The sequence below is a fragment of the Rhincodon typus genome, chromosome 5 (assembly GCF_021869965.1).
Source record: "Rhincodon typus isolate 14 chromosome 5, sRhiTyp1.1, whole genome shotgun sequence".
Classification (NCBI taxonomy): Eukaryota; Metazoa; Chordata; class Chondrichthyes; order Orectolobiformes; family Rhincodontidae; genus Rhincodon; species Rhincodon typus.
This window is the reverse complement of record NC_063336.1, coordinates 118754385-118779240: the sequence shown is the minus strand read 5'-3', so window position 1 is coordinate 118779240 and position 24856 is coordinate 118754385. Positions and strand designations below refer to the sequence as shown.

Below are 24856 nucleotides of genomic sequence, written 5' to 3'. Positions count from 1 at the left end.
TTGAACCCTGAAGTCTATATCAAATCAGATGTAATTAAAGGATTAAAATTGAACAGACCTTCAGTGTTGATGTGTTAATGCTATTAACATTTCACTGTAATTCTCTGTGTAACTCCAGTTGAAATTGTTTCCCCAAGGATTCTCTCAGATCCCTGCTGTGTTAGAGTAGGAACCCCCACAGAATATCAAAGGGAATGTTTCCTTTGGAGAAGCTGTTATGATTGTCTTTCTGCTCAGTAAAAGTCGCTGTTGCTAAGAACGATCCTTTAAATAAATTTGGATTGGGATTACAAGCAATAATCTCCATGAAGCTTTTTGTTTCTTACTGCTCTGGATTTTGATGTCACAGGCCTGTGAGAGATAAAGAACAATGCAAGAAGCTGCAGATATGTTAACATTTCTTTATCAGTTGTGCAGACCCTAACACTGGCATGTATTTGTTCTTCTGGCACTGGCGATTTAGATAGGGCGATGTTTATTTCCTAGTAGGTAGTTGGATGTCTTGAACAGTTGCAATCCTTGTCATACTGATGTTTCCATAATAGTTTCAGCTTTCATTTAATTTATTTGATGAGACGCTGGGATTGTATTTATTACCCATCAACAATGGAAATGGGAAGATCTTAACTAACTGTTAATTGGATGAAACTGAGTGGAAGAGCTGATGGTAATTTTCCTGGTAGTCACTTTTGAATCCAGTAATGGAATGTGGGCGGTGCTGGCTGGCCCCAGCATTTCTTGCCCATCCCTAATTGCCCTTGAGAAGGTGATGGTGAGCTGAGGTACATGTACTGTAGGTAGACCCACAATGCTGTCAGGGAGGGAGTTCCAGGGTTTTGACCCAGCAACAGTGAAAGTATGGCAATATATTTCCAAACCTGGATAATGTGCAGTTTAGTGCTGGCGGTTACGTTTTCATACAGCAGCTGCCCTTGTGCTTCTAGATGGAAGTGGTTGTGGGTTTGGAAGATGCTATCTAAGAATGTTTGTGGATGTGGTGCCAATCAAGCAGGCTGCTTCGAGGGTGAGCTTCTTGAATGTAGTTGCAGCTGCATCTATGTGGAGTTGCTCTGATGTTCTGCACACCGTGATTGGCATTGGCGCACCAATTGTGGCTTTGATGTCAGTTCCATATGTCACTGCCTGTGACCAGGCCTCGGAGGCTGGTGCAGATGGTCAGGAAATTAGAGGGAAAGCTGGTGGAGAGTATCCCATAACACTCCTGACTTGTGCCTTGTACATGGTGGACAAGCTTTGGGGAGTCAGGAGGTGAGTTACTCTCTGCAATATTTCTAGCCTTTGACCTGCTCTTATAGCCACAGTACTCATTTAAAAAAACAGAAATTACTGAAAAATCTCAGCAGGTCTTGCAGCATCTGTGGAGAGTTAATGTTTTGGGTCCAGTGAGCCTTCCTCAGAACTTGTTTAACTAATCCAGTTCAGTTTCTGGTTAATGATGACTGCCCTCCCCTTGCAGGATGATGATGATATGAGGATTCAGTGATGGCGATGGCATTAAAGGTCAATGTTGTAATGTCTAGCCTCTCCCTTGGAAACAATAATTGCCTGGCACTTGTGTAGCACAAATATTTTTGTGATTTGTCAGGAGGTCCAGGTCTCTCCAACTCCTGTTGTATTTGGATATGGATTTTTTTCAATATCTGGGGAATCGTGAATGATGCCAAATATTGAGCAGTCCTCAGCAAACATACTTCTGAACTTACAATGGAACAAAGGAAGTGAGACCACAGAAAGGCAGGTCCAGTCTAGAAGTAATTATCTTGATAATGACTCACAAGAAGGGCCCCTAGGATGTAAGGTTAGGGATAGGTTTCTCCACCTGCTGCAGAACAACAGGCAAGCCACCATCCTTGATAATGGACCCACTGCAAATGCAACGTGTGCACAATCTGGGGTCAAACATCACACCATCTTCCCCATCTTCCTCACCACAACACTCTAGCTTACCTCCATGAAGCTTCACACTGCAATGGGGCTTCTAACTGGATAAGCAGGAAACTACCAACTTCATTGTCTTCAGTCCAGAGCCAAGGCCATCCTAACCTGTGCCATTGTGATTCAGTCTACAGGTGATGCTTTTGTGCTCTCACACTCAGAGGTAAAGCCTCTGAACATGCAACGTGCCTTAATGATTACCGCCCCAGTGGCTCTGACCTCCATAATCATGAAGTGCTTCGAAAGGCTGGTTATGGCCCACATCAACTCTAGCCTCCCAGCCAGCCTCAATACCCTAAAATTTGGCTACTGACTTTGCATGTAGATGCGAAGGTCAAGAAGGCACAACAACTCCCCTTCTTCCTCTGGTGGTTGTTCAGGAAATTTGGCATGTCCATGAGGTCCCTCACCAAATTCTACAGATGCAACATTGAAAGCATACTGTCTGGGTGCAAATTGGCCTGGTATGGCAACTGCTCTGCCCAGGATTGTAAGAAACTTCAGAAGCTGGTGTGCACAGCCCAGACCATCATGGAAGCCAATCTTCCATCCATGGACTCCATTTACATGGCTCGCTGCTGCAGAAAGGCTGCCAACATCATTAAAGACCCATCACACCCCAGTAATGATCTCCTACAGCCTTTTCCATCAGGCAGGAGATACAGAAGCCTGAACACATGCACAAACAGGTTCAGGAAGAGCTTCTTCCTGGCCATTATTAGACTGATGAATGGATTCTCTAACTTCAAATAATGTTGATCTTGCTAATATTGATCTTATCTAGCACACACCCTGTGCAATATAATCTGTGTGCCTCTGTCTAATTATTTTTTCACCCTATGATCTGTATGTCCTTGCTTACTGCTCATAAACAAAGCCTTTCACTGTACTTAGGTACACGTGGCAATAAATAAATCAAATCTAAACTATTGTGAACACATTCTCAGAGTTGAAGGAGAAAATGGGCCTTAGGCTAAATATCCAGATGGCAAAGTATCCCCTCCCAAGCACAGCACTGCCCCCGCCTCCTGCTTGTTATGATCCACAGCGAGCATTATACAATATAGATCAAATCTCATTTCCTGTGAGCCTCCTGTTAGTGAGGATGAACTTTGACACTGAAATTTAACATTGCCTCTGGTGTGCCAGCACAAACTTCTGAGAAAAAGAGTGCCTGATGACAAATTCCTCCACTCAGCAGCAGGCACATGGTCTCCAGGACGGCCATGTTGACCTGTACTCCTGTATGTGCTAAAGAAATGGGCAATATATAGCACAGACTTTAAATCTTGGCCAGATATTACCAATGGTGCATCTGTAAAAACCCTGCCGATCCAATAGCAGGGTAGGTGCTTCAATATCAGCGTTCCCTCTCGGGCCTTCATCCAAGAACAGGCTAAGTCAAAGAGCTGAATCCATATGCCTGACACCGCACTCCCAAAAACAAGCTCTTCTCTCCAAGCTTCATCAAGCAGTTACCAGCAGAGAGTCAGTCCAAGGACATCCTCAAATCCTGATAACATGGAACATCCCCAACGACGGATGGGAATCTCTTGCCCAAGACTGCCCAATTGGAAAAGAAACATCTGCAACTGTTTCAAGTGTCTCCAGCAGGTCTAGATGGGGGCCAAGTGCAAACAGTGGAAGGACTGTATGAAAATCCGAGCATCCACCCCTAGATTTAGCAAGCACTGCCTGACCACATGGTGTGTAAATTCAGTATTGGACTATTCAGTGTCCTCAGGACCCACAGAGCGGAAGAAAATCAGTCCTTGATCCCGAGCACCTGCCTAAGAAGAGGAGGAAGGGATTTTGACCTGTAGACAAGGTAATGGGCTAACAATACTTGTTGAAATCTTGATGGTGTGTGACTTGGAGGCAATGTTTCCTCCATGCCACATGGCAACCCAGACATTGCTGGGCAAAAGTTAGGCTTTTATATGACTGTAGTTGCACAGCTGCACATCGAAATTTAAAGGGATCAGCAATTTAAACTCATCGCTTGTGCACTGAAAAAAAATCAATAAGGAACATTGTTTGCAGGAGAAATTAGACATAATAGTATGAGCTTGCCTTTGTTCTCCTTCTCAAGAAATGATCGTAGTGCTAAAATTCGCAGAGCTGGGTGAGGCTAAGGAGCAAAGAGCACCATCTATTGTGATGCTATTCAGTTTATTGAACATTGTTGCTTCATCCGCTCTGCAGATGGTGACTATTCCGTCACACTCCTTATTTGAGTGTCTCATGTGGCAAAGAGATTTTGGGGAATCGTAAGGTGAGCCATTTGTCACAGCTCCCTGTTTGTACTGCTATGGTTTTGATATCAGTAATCCTATTAAATCTCTGATCAGTTGTTAATGCTAAAGATTGTAGTGACTGGGGACTTTGCAATAGTGCTTCTGTTACAGCTGAAAGTGATTAGACAGTAACTAAATGAGCCACAGTTTGCTCTTGTTAAAAATTGGGAAGACCGGAGTCATTTTCTTCAGCCTTCACCACTAGTTTCACTTTCGTCTTTGGTCACCAAATCAAGACTGATCAGTATTCAACATCCTATTTGAACCAGTGGTAAACTTCTAATCACTATACTCTCTCCATCACTAACGCTGCCTACTCCTACCTTTGAAATGTCAGCTGTCTTTGTCACAGCTTAATCCTTGTATTGGTTTAACACTCAGTTTATCTGCACCTTTCCCTGCTACCATTTATGGGCTGTAATTGTAAATGGGATCAGAAAGACAGTACAGTGGTAAAGAATTTGTGCTGTTACTAATTAGAATTAAGTTTTCAAATTAATTGAAATTCAGCTTGTTACCTATGATTCAATAATGTTATGATGTTGTGGCATACTTAGCATTGTTAAATTTACTTGCTGTCTGGGACCCATTTGGCACTGGTGTCAGGATTGCTTCTCTTATAAAAATAGACTAAACAATGAAAAATATGATTGAGCTACATTAACAACCACTGAACTCATCTCCACGTGGTAAAACTGATTATAAGATTGGATGTGATTAGTTGCACTAGCTTCAGAAAAAGAGTAAACAGGAAAATAAAAATGAAGTTTCAGATTCTGGTTGATAGTTTACCTCCCTGCTCATTATTGATTTATTTGTGATACATGTGTTAAGATTAATGTAGATCCTTGAAATCCTGTGATGTTATGAACCATTTCTGCTCACTTACATTTTCTGGGTCTGTGTTAAACTGTTAGCAAAACAGCGTAATTTCTTAGATATGCACTGAGATGTCACAGGCATCTTCCCATCAACAAATGTGGGGATAGCTTTCCATTTTAGATTGTTGGAGATGTTCTGTGAGCACTCCTGCTCATGTATGTTTATACAACCATGCAGTAATATGATTTACTTGTGGAACTATGTATTACTTCACCGAGGTACGTATATGTTTAAATTTCAGCAATGCATGTGTTTCGGGAAATCAATGTGCTCAGTATGTTTAAAGTGCTTGAAGGCACTTGGAGGGTGAGGTTGGAATGCAGTTAGTTCATCAATAGTAACCCTTCTGGAGTTCTGCTTCAAAATCTGACAGCTTCGCTCTACCAGAAGGTATTAGAAATTGATGCTGTTTAAATCATTTGAATGTGTATTCAACAAAGATGTACATATGTACCTTTTTTGATATGACATTTTAGTTGCTTTAGGTGTATGGTGTAATTGTTAAAATTTCAAGATTTTGTAACTTTACACCGTCTTATCTGCATCAATTCCCTGGTCGCAGTTAGTTATTGAGTAATACTCCTATGTTCTTACCCTCAACAAGCCCCAAGGAACCTCCGTTATTATAGCATTCGGATCAACTTATCCCTTTGTGCATCCTCTGTTAGGTATGAATGAAATTGCGGATTTAGTGTTGAGAACCCATGCATAATTCGTTCAGTTGAAGTCTATTTTGTGTTTTGGTCCGAGAATAAAAATATAGCGTGGTGGACCATCTGGTTATCTTCATTATATTTTCCAGCGTTTCAAAAACAAAATCTTACTTTTTATTGGCACATCCTATTCGTATAGAATTCCCATGAAATAGGACGTATTAAGCCAAGAAAGTAACAATTGCAGGTTGCAGTTATTTATTATGTTGTTGTATTTATGCACCCCTGTTCTGAAATTAATGGGAGCTGAAAATTGTTATGTTCCTGGAACCTGATGATCTACATCCCAGAATGCTGGGGAAAGAAGTTATAGAGATTGTTGATGCAGTAGGAATCACTTTCTAAAATTCAGTAGATTCTGGACTGATTCCTGCAGATTGGAAACTTGCAATTTCATCCCACAATTTTTAAAAAAGGAACAAGGGAAGAAAAGCATACATCAGCACGATGGAAAATACTTGAATCTATCATAGAGGCTGTGATAAATGGACACTTAGGTTACCAATGGCGTAAAGGGTTATGAACCGAGAAGGCATTGAAGAGTTTAATCAATTCTAGTATTAAATGGTGGCGAAGACTTTCAAAGCTGAATGGCCTACTTCTGTTCCTATGTTCTACTGAAGACAATGCCTTTTACTCAGCAGTGCTCATAACACCACCGACCCATCAGCCATTTTTCATGTGTCTACCTCAGATTGCCAGGGGTGGGGGGGTGGAGATCACATTACACTCAACCTTCCTTCATCATACTCATTGTTCACACAGAATTTGCAGCACATGTCACTGACAGTAAATAGGGGAATGGATCCTGCCTCGTTTCCACAGCTGCTATGGCTGAACCCCAACACCAATGAAAAATCCAATGAGTTGTGCAAATTCTGTGCAGAAAGGAATCAAAGCTGGGATGGTATTGGTCTGCTTGACTCCATTCCACAGTTTGTCATTCTCTTTTTATCTTCACTATTTGATCTGAAGCTGGGGTTTACAATCTGATACTTATGCAGAGCTGTGTGCACTAATCCTGAGTATAAATGAAAATTTCTGAAGTTAGATCTAGCAGAATTTAATTTCACCCCCATATTCCCAGTCAGTGCTCCCAGTGCACAAAGCTTTATGCCCGCAGCATGAATTTCTATAAAGTCTACCCATCACTAAATTTTATACCACAGATCTACAACAAAATAGAGTTTGAGAATTAGCAAGTTAGTCAATTTATTTTCTACCTTGAGTCAATAACATTGTAAAATTATAAGCTTTTATTTGTAAATCATTTGCTGTAATATAAATTTAATCTTGCCCAGTATGGTCACCATTAACCTTTTGTATTGTTATGTGTCATTGAGTTGTAAAAATTCATTGAAAATGTTTTATTTTAAAATAAACTGAGAAAGCAAAGCAGTGTTTCTATTTTGTGTCTCATCATGTGATCATATAAAATATAACAACATTTGCAGGAACACCCACCATCAATAACAGATGATTTTCGCAAGTTTGCAAATTTATCAGTCTCTTGCCACCTTTTCTGGTGTTGATCGTCTGGCAATCCAGATCTTTTAAATCTGTTGTTTTCAGAATTATTTTCACATGTTAAACCTGAGCACTTTGCAGTTTAGCTTGCTAGTTCACAATGCCATACACAACACTGGCAAATTTGCTTCCTGTGACAGATTAATTTTATCGATCACTCTGGTTTCTCCCATCCAAACCCAGTTTAATTAATAAATAAGTTTACGAACTATGCCTCATAATTCATTAAAGTACATTTTACTCTGCTATGATCAGATGAGGAAGGGAAGTCCATTTATTCACCAGGATAAGGATTATGACAGAGTATCAAGTGCAGTCAAGTGAGGTTAGATTTTGAATTCAGTTTATTTTGGAATGGTATTTATTGCAGTTATTCCAGAAGAGATCAGCCACGAACAAGCTTGAATGGCAAAGCAAGCTGAGAGGCTGAATGGCCTATTCCAGCACCTCATCTGTATGTAGGTGATGAGGAAATAAAGTATGGTGCCTAAGTATTGGTCAGATACCGGGAAAAACTGCACTGTACTTGCTTGGGATAATGTCATGGGATTTTTTATGTGCATCAAGGGGCAGGTAGGACCTCGGTTTAAAGTCACGTTTGACAGCTGTTATGGTAGTGTAGTGTCACCACAGTGCTGCACGAGAGTGTCATGTGTTAGGTAATGAAGTCTCTGGAAAGAGACTTGAACGCACAGTCTTCTGAGTCAAAGATGAGACTATTGCCAAAGAGACATAAAACAGACCCTGCCTGATTTATCCTTCTCTAGTCTAGGACAACTGAGGCCAATTGTAATTTATAAACTACAGCCTCAGCTGAGATAGGCCAAATCAGCAACTATCAGGAATAAAACCTGGAATATTTCCAGATTTCATGTCACTTGGCCATTAGAAGCGAATTTATCCACTTCACCATTGGGTGAAGTAGTGCTTCAGTTCATGAAGAAAGAACTAATGAAAATAAGTTGGTGTGGATGAGGTTTACCTGTATACCTCTTACAGTAAACTCAGGCAAAATACTGGAAATCTAAAATCAAAACAAAAAATACCACAAGCTCAGCAGCTCAGAAAAACGGTTGAAATTTCAGTTGAATGTACTGATGATAGGTTATCAACATGTAATATTATTTCCTTTCTACAGATAGTGCCTGACCTCACATAAGTCCAGCATTTTGAGTATTTTAGCATCCTCTATATAATTGTTGTGCACACCTGTGAACAAGTGGCAGGAAGGAAATTCTGTATTATGTGAAAATCTCCTGTTGTCCTTCGAGAGAAAAATAGTTTTACCTTAAATAACACAGACCAAGTCTCGAATAGTTATGAAGAGAGTTCCAATATTCTTAACAGATTGCAGGTTCATGTACTGACAGCATTTGGAGTGTGTATTGAAGACTGTCCCATTACCTCTCGTTCCTAAGGGTTTAAATCAGCGTTTGAATACTTGCTCATTGAGGAGGTAGTGTTCCATCTTTCATCTTTATTGTTTTTGTTTTTGCAATATTGTTTTTTTTTCTGAAATATGATGTAAGTTTTGATTTTTGGACATAAACATGTATATCAAAATGAGTTTTAACCAGCCAACATTCGCACTAGGATGTAAGAACGCTACTGTTAGAGCACTGTGGTCCTGGGTCTGTTTGTGTCTGCACAGTTCTTCACAAAGAAATCATGGAGCAGATGACTATAACTGAAGACTGTTATCTCCTTGCAATTGCATCAAGTGAGCTAGGTAGATGGTTGGAAGAAAAACAGCATGCTTGTTCAGAGTTCTATAAGAGGCACAATGTGAACATTATACTGAACAATTTGTGGTTTCTACTTGGAGCTTCGGTGGCAGGGGTTTGGGGTAAGAGATTGTGTGGGGACAGGGATGGACATAGGAGAGCACGTTTAAGCAAAAGAAAGTTTCCAGAAGGGCATGTAAATGAAACCACTGACTGGCTTATTGAATAAGAATTATGTAGTTACCTTGTATATTGGTCTTTGTCTGAGCCCAGTAAAAAGTCCAATTGAATACTCTTCTATAGAAATCAAGAAATCAGAAACAAAGACAAAACTACCTGGAAAAAGTCAGCAGGTCTGGCAACATCTGCTTTCTGTCTACAGATGCTGCCAGACCTGCAGAGTTTTGCCAGCAATTTCTGTTTCTGAGTACCCTTCCTTACCTTTCACAACTGCAGATATCTATCTAATGTCTAATAATCTATCTCTGTTTCTCTCTTCTTTTCCTTCTTCCAAATGCTGACTTGTGTAGGACGAGGAACAGAAGCAGGCAGTAAGTTGAATTCAATCTTATGCTGTTCAGGACTTGATTTTAGTGCATGGAAACGTGATGAGTTTTTTTTTTCTCGGGATTCTTGGGAAGGAGCCAGGTGAATATAAATATAATAAAAGTATCAGAAATTATTCCAATAATTGAAGGTGGTACTTAGCTCAGCATTTTATATGAATAATTACTGTTAAGCTGTGTGCACCTGGCATTTGAAATAAAATCAGTATGATTTGGGTCATTTATTCCTGGAGTTAATAGTGTAGCTGAACCACATATCACAGAATCTTACAGAAAGAGGGAATTTCACTGTTATGTGTTTTCCATTATTTGAAAGAGGTTTATGTTTAATTCCATTGCCCTCCTCAGAGAGACATAGAGTTTTACAACAGCTAAAGAGGCTGATCTTCCCCCACTCTTCGTATCCCTGAAACAGTGTCCTTTTTAACTTTGCATACAATACTTTATATAAAATTATATTCTTTTACACTCAGCCTTCCTTTTGGCCCAATGTAGCAATGGCATGAATTGATCAGATGTGTCTCCTGGCCCACTTTTGCATGTCAAGTCCACCTGACCATCGAAAATGGGATTCATATCTTTACCTCCAATGATTTGGTCGTAAGATTTTCCTTCTTCATTTTTAAAACTGATCCTTTTGTAAGGAGAATTTGTTGTTTTTGACAACTTTCTCCTGGGTTGACCCAGGGCACATTTACCTCCAGTTTTGTGATGCTGTTTCAATCATAGTACTTCACCATGATCCCAGAAATTTTTAATTGGCAGCAAAAATCCTGAGGAGCCACACCTAGGCTCTTGCATTGCCCCAAATATATTCTGGGTCTCTAATTTACCAATGTAATCAGGGAGCCTGAAAGATGCATTGTCTTAATAAGGTGATACAGTAGAGATATAACCAAGTTGGTGGAAGACTCTGAAAAGCAAGAAAGTCTTCAAAAAATGTTGATATATATCATAACCATTCACATCGGAGAAAGTACGTTAGATGTCTTGAGAAATAAAGTTTAAGTTAATTTCTGGACTGTAGTGCAAAACCCCCATCAGTAATCTCAGAATGATATAGAAGGGGATGTTTCAGATTCATAGACCACCACCACAACTTGCAGCATAGAAAAATGCTGTCGAGCTCAGATTTGCTTCACCAAAAACAGATCAATGCCAACTTCACTTCCTCGCAGAGATGATAAATAATAGTTTGGAAGAATTGAAACTAACAAGGCAAGGAGATGGGCAAGGCATCCAAAGCAGATATTGATGATAAAAGAATAAGGGTGTGGAGAGTGGTTTTGGTAGAAGTGATACTGTTATAGGGAACTGTAAGGTGAACGTTCAAGTACAACCACAGCAGCCAAGTGTGTAAAACCAGAGGATATGTGAAAAGACAAGAAAATAAAGGTCAAATAAATAAACACTATCTGAGATGATTACCACTAATTGTGTATATGAATTCTTGGAGTTGTTTGAATAAAATGGGTGAACAGGAATCCCATGCTGGAGAGAAATAATGAGATACCATGGACCATCATAAACATCTGGATCAACAATGTAAATGTAAAGGAGCATACATTCTTTCACGAGGATAAAGCTTTCGAACTAGAGGGGACCAAAGACCTAGGACTAATAGAGAGGCCTATCTGGTCCCACTGCAGATGAAGCAGAAATGTTATGAAAAGATATGAGAAATGAGGGGAAGGAAACTGATGGTGATATTCCATTGTACCTTCAGGAGTTACAACCATTATACAGGATTTTTTATTGTTGATTACGGCATATCAGAGGGAGATTGGAATCTTTACAAAGGATACACTAGGAGTAAAAATGTAATCCTGGTCACAATAGTGAGTCGTTACTGAGGACAATGAACCCAAATGAGAAGAGTTTGCAATGGGACTTGATGATTAGCAACCAGAAAATAATATAACATCTCAGATTCAAGGAACATCTTGGCACTAGTAATCACAACATTTTTAGATTTGGTTTAGAATGAAAAAAAACGTGTTTATAGTGGAACGATTCTACTTTAGAAGATTGATTCTGAGGGGTGGGATAAAGATGTTAGATTGATCAGCGCTGTTAAAAGGTAACAGGATAGATAACAATAAAAAGATAACAGGTTTGGAAACCCTTTAGAGAACATAACAAAATCGTATCACTAGAGATGAAAGGTAACTAAGCTAAAGTGGAGAACAAAGGAAGAATGGGCAATAAGTCCAAAAAAAAAGGCTTGTTGCTGTCTAACTTAAAAGTCAGAAAATGGGATGACGATGCCAAGGAGCATTAAAAGAATGTCAAACATTTCTCTGAATATGGTTGATGAAGCAGCTGGTAAACAAACTAGTGTAGTTATTGAAAGATGATATATCAAGGGATTGTAAATTTTGCAGAGTAACTGCATTTGCTAGTGAAGAATTTACTCATGGAAATTGAGTTTTGGGTGAAATGGGAAAAGCAGCAAGAGTAAATATAAATTTTAGACTAGTGATCAATGGATTTGGGATAATGAAGTAAAACAAGATTCAGACAGACTTTATTGGAAATTACTTAACCAAATTAGAGTAAAACAGGTCACTGACAAGCTTCTCTCTTTCGGGAGTCACTGAGATTGGAGATCAATCAACGTAGCAGCTACTTTCATGGGTGTCTCCAGCTCATTCAGTCAGTTACAGACCATTATAAATTTTATCAATAAAACAGCTAGCATCATGAAAGCGGGGATAATAAAATGCTTACATATTATCAGGATGGTAAGAAGGAGTCAAAAAGGATTTTGCTTATTCTCTCGTAGGCTGCGGGCCTTGCAGGGCAGCCATCATTTCCTGCCCATCCCTATTTCAGAGGCAAATCCTGTAGAGTCAATTAATCAGTTCTTTGAGGAATCAGCTAACCTTGATTGCAGTAGAAGTTCTGTGAATGTTGTATAACTATAACTCTTTTTATTCACTTCTGGGATGTGGGTGTCACGAGATAGGCCAGCATTTATTGCCCGTCTGTAGTTGCCCTTGAGAAGGTGCTGGTGAGGTGCCTTTGTGAACCGCTGCAGTCCATGTGGTGTAGATAGATCCACAATGCCATTAGGGAGGGCATTCCAGGATTTTGGCCCAGGGACACTGAAGGAACCAAGTCAGGGTGGTGAGTGGCTTGGAGACGAATGTGCGGTTGGTGGTGTTTCCATGTATCTGCTGCTCTTGCCCATTGAAATGGTAGTGTCTGTGAGTTTGGAAGGTGCTGTCTGAGGATCTTTGGTGAATTTCTGCAGTGCTTCTTGTAGATAGTACACACTGATGCTCATGATGCTTTGTCCTCGATGGTGTCAGGTTTCTTAAGTGTAGTTAGAGCTACACTATTCTAGACAAGTGGAGAATATTCCCGATGTGTGCCTTGAAGATATTGGACACATTTTGGTAAGGAAGGTGGTGAGTTATTCACTGTGTAAATTCTGCACTCTGACCTGCTGTTGTAGCCACTGTGTTTATATAGCTAGTCCAGTTCAGCTTCTATTCAATGATAACTCTACACCGCTCCTCCCTGCTCCCTCCACCCCCACCCCCACCCCCAGGATATTGGTAATGAGGAACGCAGCAATTGTAATGTCAAATAGTGATGGTTAGACTCTTTTTGGAGATGGTCATTGCCTGGCATTTATGTGGTGTGAATGTTACTTGTGACTTGTCAACCCAAGCCTGGATATTGTCCAGATCTTGCTGAATGTGGACACAAACTGCTTCAATATCTGAGGAGTCACAAGTTGTGCTGAACATTGTACAGTCCTCAGCAAATATCACTACTTTGGACCTTATGATGGAGAGAAAGTTATTGAAGAGGTAGCAGAAGATCATTTGGCCTAGGACACTACTCTAAGGATCTGCTGCAAAGATGTCCTGGTACAGAACTGACTGACCTCCAACAACCACAACCATCTTCTTTAGTTCTAGATATGATTCCAACCAGGGGGTCAGTTTGGTCCCGAATCCACATGAATACCCAGACTTGGGTTGCTAGATATTTTTGAAATATATTCCATTTAGTGCAGTGTTAGTGCTACACCATGAAGAGGAGGGTATCCTCAATGGGAAGCTGGGACATGGTCTTCACAAAAACTGTGCAGTGATCTTGCTTACCAATATTATCACAGACAGGTGCACGTGCAGGCTGCTGAGGATGACCTCAAGTATATTTTTCCGTCTTACTTCCTTCGCCATCCACTACAGACCCAGTCTTGCAGCTTTGTGCTTTTGAACTCAACCAGGTCTGTCAGGAATGCTGCTGCCAAAGCTGCTCTTAGTGATAGACATTGAAATCTTCCACCCAGAGTGTATTCTGTGCCCTTTCTATCTTCAGTGCTTGAACAAAGGTGGGGGTGTGGGAGTAACTGATTGACCAGCTAGAGGGGTGAGGGTGGGGAGAAGAGGGGATGTGGTCACCAGCTGACTTCCTTGCTCGTGTTTGATCTAAAGTCAATGTCGAGACTTCCCAGGAAAGCTCCTTTCAGAATGTATACCACTGTGTTACCGCTGGTATCCTATTAGTGGGGGCAGGACATACCCAGGCGTAGTGATGGTGTTGTGTGTAAGGTATGTTTCTGTCAGGATGACTGCCTCAGGCTGTAGCTTGGTTGGTGTGTGAGACAGCTGTCCCAATTTAAACACTACCCCCCACAAACATGTGAACAAGGAAGACTTTGAAGGATTGACAGGACTCTGTTTGCTGCTGCCTTTGGTTTTAGAAACTTTCAGCAGTTTGGCACAATGGAGTGGCTTGCTAGGCCATTTCAAAGGGCAGGTAATAGTCAATGACATTGCTTTGTGTCAGGAGGCACACGTAAACCAGATGAGGTACAGGTGACAGATTTCCTGAAATGAGTGAAACAGATGGTTCCTTATAAAAATTGACAATAGTTTTGTGGTCATCATTAGCTTTTTTAATTGCAGATATTTTTGTATTAAAATTCTAACCCAGGTCCCTGTGACGCTGAATCACTAGTCCAGTCAAAATGCCACTACAGCATTGCCAACAGTAAGGCTTTTGATACCATGGTATAGAAATGATACTCCTGCCATGGAAGGAACGGATGCTTTAGAAGATGGCTTGTTGAGGTGGAATGAAAATTGACTGAGTTGTAAGAAGCTGCTGGTTCATTTTCATAACCAGCAATTATGAATAAAATGAAGGCAATATTGGAGTGCAGTCAGTCAAAATTGAAATCATTACAATTTCTGTCTGAATGATTTGAAGCAAGGGAGAGCAACAGACCAGTCTCAGTTTGGAGATGACAGTGGATGCATCAAGCAGGACCAAAGAACCAGACCACCCCAACTGTACACCTCCAGCTTCTCAATGGATTCTTGAAGATTTCTCGCAGGATTTGTGCCTCAGTGATTCAATAATGAAGTTTTGGAAGAGCTCTGGTGCTGCTCCTAAAATTTCCAACCAACTCCACAGCTTTGACTGTGGCAGAAAAGTCACCAGAGTTTTCAAGTTCTGCATACAGGCTGCAGGCCAAGATTGGAACTTTGCTCTACATTCCTGTGCAAGAGAAGCAACCAATCCTGTCTGTGTTAGGACAGCTGTTTATTCAGGGATCCCACAACAGTGACAGTGGGGTCAGTAATTAGAGACAGAGATTATGTGCGGTAAGAAAAGATTGGTGTGGATATAAATGACAGCATTATCCAGTTGATTGGGTAACCGGTTTCTGTGTTGTACATGCGGTGTAACTCGGTGCAAGCTTTTACAGAATTGCCCAATTCCACAGAATTGTGGGTAGCATTGATTGCCCCCAGGTGACTTTGACAGGCCTGAATGTTAACCCTCATGTGACACACAGTGTCTTCCAATCTCTAAGATTGTATGTCTCACCTCATGATGCTGGAATTCTCATCCATTCTTTTGTTACCTCCAGACTTGAATATTCCAGCATATTCCTGGCTAGCCTCACATGCTCTACCCTCTGTAACTTAATGTTGTCCGAAACTGCATATCCTAAATCGCGGAGTCCTGTTCACCTATCGTCCGTTTGCTCACTAACCCACATTGACACCTGGTTAAGCAACAACTCAAATTTACTTTGTTTTCACATTCATGGCCATGCCCCTCCATATCGTTATAATGTCCCCCAGCTCACGGAGGTGGACCTGCTCCTCAAATTCTGATATCTTGAGCATTTGCAATTTTAGTTATCCCAACATTGGAAGTTGTGCTTTCAGCTGCCTGGATTCTGTGATCTTCAGTTTCCTCCCTATATCCTTTTGTCTCTTGATCCCTCCTTTAAGAGATTTTGTAAAAGGCTCTCTGTTTGACTAAGCATTTGGTCATCTTCCCTAAAACCTCCTCATCAGGCTTGGTATTAGATTTTGTTTGTGAAGAGCTGATTACTTTAAACATGCTATTTAAGAGTAAACTGTAATTCTGCTGCTTATTTACTCCATGAGCTTGCTGTCCTCTGTCTATTTCAATGTATGGAGCAAAGGAAGCGTTGGGACCATTTACAGCTTGTCCTGCTTTCACCAGAATACACTACAGTCAGTCAACCTGCACCTCTTTACTGTCCCAGAATTGGTCACATATATTGTAAGACTATCTGTATGAGTTTAATGCCTTTCTGGGTATTTTTGAAGAGGGCTTTTGAGACAGATATACCCAGTAGACTGCCAAGTCATAGCATTTCCTATCTTGATTTGCTTCACCTGGTCATGAAACTCTTTGTGTCATCCTGACAAGTTGTTTTCCGAGCTTTCTCTGTGTCATCAGCAAATTTGACCACAATGTACTTTAGCCCTTCATCGAAGTCACTGATATAGCTTGTGAATAGCTACATCCAGCAATGAACACTGCACTACCCCATCTTTATAGTTTGCCAACCTGAAAAATACCTATTTATCCCAACTCCTCTTCTCTCTCTCTCTTCCTCTCTCTCTGTTAGTTATGCAATCCACACTCCATGTTAATATGCAACTCCTAAAAGGAGAAGTTCCTATTTCAGGCAGAACATTTCAAGTGGCAGTATATTGAATGTCTTAACCCAAATGAACTGTATCTACTTTTTCACCTCTATCCAACCTGCTTTTCTTAGATCCTCAAGGACTCTAAATTTGAAACACAATTTGGTAAAACAATTTTACCTTTGTTTGGTTATGATTTTCTAAGTATCCTGTTACTACTTCATTAATAATGGAATCCCGCATTTTCCCGATGACAGATGCTGAGTGGCCTCCGGTTTCCCTCTTTCTACTTGCCTCTTGGCATGAATGGAGTTGTTACATTTCTGATTTTCTAATTTGCTGCATTCCAGAATCGAGAGAATGTTGAGAATATTGCACCAATACATCTATCATCCTCTTGTTAAACCCCCAGGATGAGGAACTTCCACTCTGTATTCAAAGTGAGAAACCTTCCATGAGTCTACTCCACCATTCAATCAGGGGCTGATATGTTTCTCAGCCCCATTCTCCTGCCTTTTCCCTGTAACCCGTGATTCCCTTACTCATCAAGAACCTATCTATCTCTGTCTTAAACACAATTACTGCTTGGCCTGCACAGCCTTTGGCCTCAACTATTTGCTTTAGTGACATTTTGCCTTGCTTTGTCTTATTTCCATTCAAACACGATACTACTTATCGACTGTCCTATCCAAGATAATTTCTTAGTGCAGTACTGATTGTATCTTTTTTTTACAGAGCTGACCTACATCTTTTGCCTTTCTCCCTATTACTTTGAAGTTTCACTACTTTTGACCAATTCCCAGTATTGGTCACCTTGCAACCACTACCTATGTAAATGTTTTTTCATATTAATGTTTAGTAGATCACTGTATCTAGCTTGCTCCCAATTCTGCATGCATTTAGATAAAGAACACTACATATGTCTTTTCATCATTTTTCCTATTCTGAAACACTTTGTACTTTTTCTGTTCATACACTCTGTGCCTGCCTGTCACACGTCCTTTCATTCTTCATGCTAGTATTCTGTACTAATCTCTTGTCTTTCTCTTTAATGTTCCAAATTTCCCCTCACCACTAGTGGTTCAGTAACAGTGAACTTCACCATCCATTATTTAATTTAAAGTCCTCTTGACAGTCCTCGTTATTCAATTTAGACTTTCATTAGTCCCAGTACAGCTCAAGTGAAACACATCACAACAGAACAGCTCCCTCTGGCACAGTCTTAGTGCCAGTGCCACATGAATTGAAACCCATTTCTCCCAGATCAGTCTTTGAATCATACATTCAACTCTCTGATCTTACGTGCCCAATGCCAATTTGCTTGCTAATCAGGAGGTAAATCACAGATTACTTGTGACCCTTTGTGAATCAACGTTTATAGCTATGTGCAGCAAACTTACCTTCATAAACCATCCTGAAATCTTTTTTTACATTACAGCTGGCATATAAATGCAAATTGTTCCATTCAATGAGAGACAGACCTTTATTAAATGAGTGAATTTAGTTTGTTTTTATTGTAACATTGTCACTGAATTTAGAAAGAATCACTTGTCAGAGTTAATGTTTAGGTCAATTAACTTGTGTCAGAACTCATACCATTTCCTTTGGAGGACTATTTGCATTTCTCCCCCACATGCATGACTCTAAGCTATGTTCTGATGGAAGGTCTTTGACCACCGATATTAATTCCGCTCCTGCAGAAGCTGCCGAACCTGCTGAGCACTTTGTCTTGATTTTAGATTTTCACCGTCTGCATATATTGTTTTGAAAGCATATCTCACCTTGCACTTGATTAGTGATGGAGCACCTATCTTGTTGGTGGTAAATATTGAAAATATCACATTATATACTTACATACATCTGGATATTTTGGGTTTATTATCTATCTTACATTTTTTTTTGGTTTATTAAAATGTTTAATTTCTATTTACAGTGCTGCCTGTGATCTTCCTGGTGCTAAAAGATTGATGCTGAGCCCGGCTATGTGTCGCTCATAGGCATGACTCGTCATAGCGTTTTTTTTAAAAAAGCTATTTATTAAACTTGAAGTGCCTCATAAACAGCAAGTTTTTTCCTGTTTTTTAAATGTAAACATGTACCTGTTGTGCACACTGTAAATGTCTCTTGACCAGTGAATTCCTAATTATAGCCTCTTCACATTCCCTATCATATTTGGGTCTATGGCCTGCAGCAGTGAACGTGTTTCTCTTGATGTCAGAGGCCATCTCCTCTAGTCAATCAAGTGACATAATGTAAACATAGATTTCTCCAGCTGCCTTAAGTCATACTCAGCAAAAGTATTGTAAAACATCTCTGATTTTCTTCCACACAAGATGGAAAGCTTCACTTACATGGTGAGAACTAAGGCAGACCCCATATGGGAATCAGCAATTGCCATTATCTTCTGAAAATGATAGTCCTTTTGATTTTATCGGGTTCGGGTTACCAGGCTGGAAATTACGTAGCTTCATAGCTGGGTGTGATTCATGCTGTTTTTCTTCTCATTGGATAGCCACACATTTTAATCATCTGCCAGTATTTCTCTACTAATGGGGCCCATTTACCTCTGATGTTCTGTTTCCTAGTTTGCTTAGTTTTCCTTCATTTTCAATTTCTATCCCTTTGATCCTACTCACCTTTACGGTTAAAGTTTGCAATACCTTTGATATCTGTTCCCTCGCGTTTTTCATATTTCAGTTTAAATTTTTATTTCTTAATTCTCAAATTTATTGTATGATGAAGAAAGAGACATGCTGTTGACACCTTTCGTCTTGCACTCGTCAGAACAAGTACAAGAATGTAAAATGTCAAAGAGACAACAGTTTATATTGCATGAGAAATAGGGGCTGATTGGTTGAATAGTGGATGCTGATTGGTCAAGGTATTGCTGTGGAAAAGCACCATGGAATAGTTGTCCTGCAAGCTTTTGTTTAGATTTTAAACAGATTTTGAACAAAATATTTTTGGCTTGAGGAAATCCTGAAAATTATTAATGAAAAATGGGTCTAGAGAGGGTTGCATGGCAACACTGTCAATGTGGGCACTTATGGTGGTGTTAAAGCTGGAAGGATGAAATGTCTCAAAAACAGGTAAAGCTAGCTAGTTCATGCTGCCACTATGCATTAACAACACAAGAGGTATTCCCCTTTAATAGGATGCTGTAGCCAAGCCAGTAAGCCATTCTGCAAAGTTTAATGCTGCTGTAATGCCAGATATTTAGACTATATGTCCCAGTGACTGGTAGATTGTATCATATTGTGCTTTCCTACAGCTGCTCACTACTGGCAAAGTACTGGCAGTGCTCAAACAGCCCATGTTTGCAAAACTTGGAGCATAGTGCCCAACATTAGATGTGATTTGTTATAAGTGGACAGTAATTATTGAACAATCCCAAGTGTACCTAGGATTACCAACAACCACATTAAGATTAGCAGTGCAGTTCATTTATGTTACGAGAAATTTAATATATTCAAATGCAACACCTGCCTCCCTGTAGGAAAAAGGAATTTGTCCATGTACAGCATCTTTTTCAGTCAAACAAAAGCCTGGGGGAAATAACTGTTCTCTGATGTATTCTCCATGGCAATGTCTCAACCAGTTGTTGCTCATGGTGTATGAATTATTGTTCCTTTTGAAACTTGGTGTTCTTGCATTTGTCTTGATGAGTGCAACAGAAAATGCACCATTCGTTATTGTTGGGTCAAAAATCATGGCACTCCCTCCCTCATAGCACTGTGTGAGTTACCTACACCACAGGGGTTACAGCAGAAGGCAGCTCACTCCTACCTTCTCAGGGACAAATAAAAAAGGGCAATAAATGATGATCGCACCAGCAACACACACACCATTATTGAATGACAAAATCTTGCTCGTCTGGATAAATACTTACAGATTTGGATGATGCTACAATCAAATTACAACATTTAAAAGGCATCTGGATGGTCATACGAATGGGAAGGGTCCAGAGGGATATGGGCCAAATGCTTGCAAATGAGACTAGATTAATTTCCATGCTGTACAGATCTATGACTCTAAATGAAGTCTTTAGGTTTGCATTAATGAAGGGATAACAGGGCAAATTATTCATATTCCAACCAGATTTGGAAGTATTCACATGTTTTATGAAACATGCAATTATTGTTAAAAAAAAATAGAAGCACAAAACCAAATGTGGATGCCATTTATTAAAACAGGTGTGTACGGTATTGTTATCTCTATTTGCATATTTAGACACCAAGGATTACACATAATGTTAGGATTCAGTTTGCTATAAAATTCCTGCCTGTTTTCATCACATTCCATTTAGTATCTTTTAATTTGTATAATTCCTCTTCTTTGGTTATTTTTGACTGTTGGTACACACTTTTAAAACAAAACAAATTCTTACTGCATTTGTCAGCTGCATGTTTTTGCATATCTGTTGAAACCAACTGCATTATCAAAACCTGCATGAAACCATCATCTCTTGGGGTGAATTTATTTTTTCGTCCTCATATATCACTGCATTGGCTCGTAAACTGAAAGGAAACTTTACTGCAACCCATCGTACTTGCATACAATTATATGTTGTCGAAGTGCCAGCAATTATATATATTGTGACTTCTGTAATTTAGGAAGCATGCCGTAGTAAATAGTGAAATATTGGTGGATAGCATTCCAGAATTAATTAAATGAGGTCTTATCACTGTGCAGCAAGTTTGGAAAGTGTGTGGCAAGAGTTGTGAATGTGAAAAGAAACTAAGCAAAAACAGCACATGGTTACTCTACATGTAAATCAACAAGTAATAAAAATCACACCCAGTATGAACCCTCAGCAATAGTATGCAATGTGCATTGATGAAAATATGCATGACTGTTCGGAAAATGAACTAAATGCAGACTGAGACAAATGTGATTGCCAGTGAGTTTGACTTTATGTGGTAGGCAAATTAGCTTCTGCAAAATTGGTTGTTGAGTAACAGGAAACTAAGTGGACAGGAGTACTTTGTAGTTGAGAACATGTAAACCACAGTTTGCTCAACCATGTGTTAAGTCCTATGGATAAGAATTTTTGGACTTATGGTGGGCACACACAACACAAACATAGCATTTAACATCAATGGAGAATCTCTAAAAGTTGTGATCGGTTACATTAGTAAAGGGATAGATTGCAAATGAAAGGGAGTTACTATTTCAGACAAGAGCAAGAACTACAAGCATTAGAACATGAAACAGAAAAGGCTGCAGGACCATTGAAGAAGAATGACAATTAGCACTTGAGATCACAAGGTGCAGGGCTGGATGAACACAGCAGGCCAAGCAGCATCATAGGAGCAGGAAGGCTGACGTTTCGGGCCTAGACCCTTCATCAGAAAATTTTTCATGAAAGTTTGCCACTTCTCACAAAATGTCATTGCCTGAAATGCTGGGCTTAAGTTGGTGCTGGCAACAGGCCTGAAAGAGGGGAGTGAAAACACTTTGACAGTCAGAGATACCACAGTCCTGTCTTCTCACTGACGGCCCTCTAATTATTATGAGCTCAGGGCAAGTTCAGCAACATTGGTGAGGCAGTGTGCACCCCAGGAGAGTGTGCACAATGATGGAGGTGCCAGTGGTCTAGAAATGCCCCGGCTACAGAGGCAGCCGTCACCATTGAGATGGCAGTGGGAAATAAAGAGCATGTCACTCCTTGTCTCACCTTCCCAGCTCCATTTAACAACCTCCCTGACCCCACTCAAAGGTTCAATATGTTGGCAAAATCCAGACGTTCACTCTGTTACTCTCTCTGCAGGTACTGCCAGATTCTAGTACTTTCTGTTTCTAATGGAAAACTTTGTCTTTGAGTAATATATAAAGTTCTGGTCATCTTTTACTGAACACATTACATTCCTCGATATTGTACCCTCAATTAGCTAATGGAAATAACTTACGTTCTCTGAAATAACAGCCACAGATATTAATAAGTTGATGTTTCTTTATTCATTCCCGGGATGAGGGCATCGCTGGTGAGGCAGCATTTATTGCCCATTCCTAATTGCCCAGAAGGCAGTTGAGAGTCAACCACATTGCTGTGGGTCTGGAGTCATGTGTAGGCCAGACCAGGTAAGGATGGCAGTTTCCTTCCCTAAAGGACATTAGTGAACCAGGTAGGTTTTTCCGACAATTGACAATGGATTCACGGTCATCAGTAGATTGTTAATTCCAGATATTTATTGAATTCAAATTCCACCATCTACCATTGCAAGATTCGAACCTGGGTCCCCAGAACATTGTTTGGGTCTCTGGATTAACAGTCCAGCGATAATACCACTCGGCCATCACCTCCAAGTTTTGATTGTTCTCTTTTATAACAGATAGAGAGAGAGACTTAGGTGATTATATTGTGATCTTCCAAGATTATGAATGGCAATGAAGAAATTAATCTATGCTAATTGTTTACGAATATAGAGTTCAGATACTAGGAGCTACAAATAAATATAAGGAACAGGGTATTATGCAGTACAGTCTTGGTATTAAGTTACTCTGTTAGGTTTTTATGGCAGGTGGTATAAACAAACGTTATAAAGAATCAGGTGACCTTTCTGGTGAAAGGATATGATAATGATTAGGGTTATTTGTGATAAAGCTTGACATTATGGCAATTCCCTGTTTTTTCAATGTTTCTCAAATAACATCATATGATTAAGTGCAGTCTCCTGTTTTTTGTTCCTTTTTTAATTGCATTAAAAGCACAGTAGGAGTAGAGTAACTTGGTGATTACGTTACTGAACTAGTCATCAAAAGGTCTGGACTAATTATATAGTTTCAGATCTAATAGAGCAGCCATTGAGTTTACAGCAATGGTGTCATAGTTTTACCAGACCACAGGGCCGCTCTCTCATTAGAGAGAGAAAATGATTGGTGGTAGTTTAACCTGAGGGTTACTATGCCTCAGGCAAAGGAAGAGGTTGAGAAGGAGAGTCCTTCATGGTATCCTCAGTTGGTGTGGGAATTGAACCCATGCTGTTGCTGTTACTGTAATATGGCAAACCAGCCATTCAGCCAACTGAACTAAACCCTTGATAACACAGTGTAGAGCTGGATGAACACAGCAGGCCAAGCAGCATCAGAGGAGCAGGAAAGCTGATGTTTCGGGCCTAGACCCTTCTTTAGAAAAAGATTTTCTCAGAAAAGATTTACAAGGATGTTGCCAGGGTTGGAGGGTTTGAGCTATAGGGAGAGGCTGAATAGGCTGGGGATATTTTCCCTGGACTGTCGGAGGCTGAGGGGTGACCTTATAGAAGTTCATAAAATCATAAGGGGCATGGATAGAGTGAATAGTCAAGGTCTTTTCCCCAGGGTAGGGGAGTCCAGCGATAGGGTTAGGGTTAGGGTTGAAACGTCAGCTTTCCTGCTCCTCTGATGCTGCTTGGCCTGCTGTGTTCATCCAGCTCTAGACCTTGTTATCTCGGATTTCCCAGCATCGGCAGTTCCCACTATCTCAGAACTAAACCTTTACTGTCTTAAACAAAATGTATTAGACCAGCCTTACACTGGATCTCCTTTTACAAATCTTCACTTCCTCACAGTGTTATGATTTTTGGCACTGAAAGTGTCCAATTGCTGTCACCCTGTCTGACTGACATTAAATGAGCTTGAATAAAGCACTGATCTCCCAAGCTGCTAGACGTGCACAGAAACAGATCCTTCGGTCCAAATCATTCAAGTCAACTAGCCATCCCAATCTGACCTAGTCCCATTTGCCAGCATTTGGCCCATATCCCTGTAAACCCTTCCTATTCATATCCCATCCAGATGCCTTTTAAATATTGTCATTGTTCCAAGCTCCACCATTTCCTCTGGCAGCTCATTAGATACACAGAGCACCCTCTGTGTAAAACATTTACCCTTCAGGTCCCTTTTAAATCTTTCCCCTCTCACGTTAAGCCTATACGCCTCTAGTTTTGGACTCCCCTACCCTGGGGAAAAAGACCTTGACTATTCACTCTATCCGTGCCCCTTATGATTTTATAAACCTCTATAAGGTCACCCCTCAGCCTCTGACGCTCCAGGGAAAATAGCCCCAGCTTATTCAGCTTCTCCCTGTAGCTCAAACCCTCCAACCCTGGCAACATCCTTGTAAATCTTTTCTGAGCTCTTTCAAGTTTCAAAACATCTTTCCTATGGCAGGGGGACCAGAACTGAATGCAGTATTCTAAAAGTGGCCAAATCAATGTCCTGCTCAGCCACAACATGACCTCCCAACTCCTGTACTCAATAGAGATAACAAGGTGT

General features: G+C 40.3%; 1 protein-coding gene across 1 annotated transcript in view; it reads left to right on the top strand.

Moving 5' to 3' along the window:
* LOC109915833 (dystrobrevin beta) overlaps positions 1 to 24856 on the top strand; it is a 432998-nt gene that overhangs the window by 336469 nt on the left and 71673 nt on the right. The gene's annotated exons all lie outside the window — the stretch shown is intronic.